The sequence below is a fragment of the Schistocerca piceifrons genome, unplaced genomic scaffold (assembly GCF_021461385.2).
Source record: "Schistocerca piceifrons isolate TAMUIC-IGC-003096 unplaced genomic scaffold, iqSchPice1.1 HiC_scaffold_1421, whole genome shotgun sequence".
NCBI classification, from domain to species: Eukaryota; Metazoa; Arthropoda; class Insecta; order Orthoptera; family Acrididae; genus Schistocerca; species Schistocerca piceifrons.
In genome coordinates, this window is record NW_025727260.1 from 5,001 (window position 1) to 7,500 (window position 2,500).

The window sequence follows — 2,500 nt, forward strand, 5'->3', positions numbered from 1 at the left end:
TAACCTAACCCATGTTGTGCCTTAACCTAACCCATGTTGTGCCTTAACCTAACCCATGTTGTGCCTTAACCTAACCCATGTTGTGCCTTAACCTAACCCATGTTGTGCCTTAACCTAACCCATGTTGTGCCTTAACCTAACCCATGTTGTGCCTTAACCTAACCCATGTTGTCGCCTTAACGTAACCCACGTTGTCGCCTAAACCTGCTCTGTAATTGTTATACGACTCGTTCAATTACTGTAGTGTTGCCCACCCGCAACCCTCGCAATATAGTTCGCTACTCGCACTGCCCGCACCCCTGTGTATCGCTTCATGTTAAACACCTTGCAAGTCTTGCTCACTTTCCACATGCTCCTGCTGTACACTGTAATGTGGATGGCAGCAGGACGTACATGCCGCCCCTCCCCACGTCCCCACCTTGCCCCCTGCCTTCGCAAGCTGGTTGGTGAGAAGTTTGCATGTTCAATGCCCTTCGCATGCGACGTACTCAGGCTACGTTGTGGTGCGGCCTGTGTCAACTGTCCGCTGATGTCGTACGCGTGAACCACAATCTGTACTGCACATTCGTCCTTATGTACTGAATGATACATCGTGGCACATGTGTGACCGCACAACGACTGCGCCCAAAAACGGCGGACCATACAGTGCAAATATTGTGCACGCAGCTACGTGTCGTCTCCCTATGAGAGCTGGATTGCAGTGTGGTACGCCATAGAGACGTGTGGGAGGAACGGACGCCGTGGATGGCGATCAGCATGAGCTGTCTGTTGATGTATTCGGACCTAGTCGTCTCTCCTCACACACCGTGATGGCATGGTGCACCGCGTTCCATATCTGCGACATGCTACAGAGGCCGGTTGACAGTCGTTCGAGCAATGGACATCGCATACGTACGGGGGCCACCTTCCACGTATTGTCTAGGCGTGCACATTTTGTTGCGTGTATGTGGGCAGACGTAGTGTGGCGTGACACCTGACACAGGCATGCAATAATCGTTGAAGTTGCAAATGGCGATGGACGCCTGCGTTTTCTGGTGAAGTTACGCAAATGAACAAATGGTAACCTGTTGTGGTGCGGTTGTTCTCGCTAGGGGTGAATCGGTGATGGCGACGATAGGTTGAGGTACTAACCGGTTGTTCCAGCGATACCCACCATGCCGACGAAACTGAACGGCATCTGGGTGTGAAGCGATACGCGGCGGTGGCTGGGTGGGACCGTCCCCGGCCGGTGAGGGGGCGCCTCCCGGCGTGCTGGCCGCGCGGTGCGTGGGCGCACGCGCTACAGCCGGCTGGTGGGGGCGGCCAGTGGCAGGCGCGCCGGCCGACGGACGCGGCAGGCGTCGCAGCTGCGCGCCGGCGCACCCTGCGCGCGGCGCCGTGCGGCCAAAGTAGGTCCTCGCGGGCCCGGTGCGAAGCGCGGTGGACATCTTCAGTGTGCTGGTCCGATTGAGGACTGTGTGCGTTGAGGATGCGCCGCCGCCCGGCGCTCGGCGCCGCGACGCCGTCTGCTGCTCGGTCGCCCCAGCGGTTCTCGCTGGTGGTTTGTATCGCAGCTGTGCGGATGTGTTGGCGCGTGCGCTGTGCTGGGAGAGTTCGCTTCGGCACCCAAGTGGGGCTTTTGTCCTTCTGTGGCGCTGGCGTTGGAGCTGCCGGTCACCGTAGGTGGCGCGTGTTGTCTCCCGCCGGCAATGCCACGACAGCACGCTCCCGGGCCTCTGTCGGCAGCGGCAAGCTCAGTTGGGAGCACGGGTGGTCGCACCGAAAGCGTCTACTCGCCTAACTCCGGGCGATTGCGCCTCTCTCGAACCCGACCAAGTACTTGGGACGGCGCTGCGCGCCGCCGGGACCTGAGAGGGTTTCGAGGTGTATTGTGCAGGGGAGCTCAGCCTCCTCCTGTTTGCAGAATGATTGAGCGGACGCTTGCGTGTTCGCGCGGGCCCCCGGGACACACTCCCGGGCGGCCGGCTGCTCAGCTCTAGTTGACGCAGCTCCCTGGTTGATCCTGCCAGTAGTCATATGCTTGTCTCAAAGATTAAGCCATGCATGTCTCAGTACAAGCCGCATTAAGGTGAAACCGCGAATGGCTCATTAAATCAGTTATGGTTCCTTAGATCGTACCCACGTTACTTGGATAACTGTGGTAATTCTAGAGCTAATACATGCAAACAGAGTCCCGACCAGAGATGGAAGGGACGCTTTTATTAGATCAAAACCAATCGGTCGGCTCGTCCGGTCCGTTTGCCTTGGTGACTCTGAATAACTTTGGGCTGATCGCACGGTCCTCGTACCGGCGACGCATCTTTCAAATGTCTGCCTTATCAACTGTCGATGGTAGGTTCTGCGCCTACCATGGTTGTAACGGGTAACGGGGAATCAGGGTTCGATTCCGGAGAGGGAGCCTGAGAAACGGCTACCACATCCAAGGAAGGCAGCAGGCGCGCAAATTACCCACTCCCGGCACGGGGAGGTAGTGACGAAAAATAACGATACGGGACTCATC

At 57.6% G+C, this 2,500-nt stretch overlaps 1 non-coding gene across 1 annotated transcript in view; it reads left to right on the top strand.

Moving 5' to 3' along the window:
* Positions 1 to 1,989: 1,989 nt before the first annotated feature.
* LOC124734056 overlaps positions 1,990 to 2,500 on the top strand; it is a 1,909-nt gene continuing 1,398 nt past the window's right edge. Inside the window, exon 1 of the ribosomal RNA XR_007009297.1 lies at positions 1,990 to 2,500. This exon is cut by the window's right edge and continues 1,398 nt beyond it. This is a non-coding gene — a ribosomal RNA (small subunit ribosomal RNA).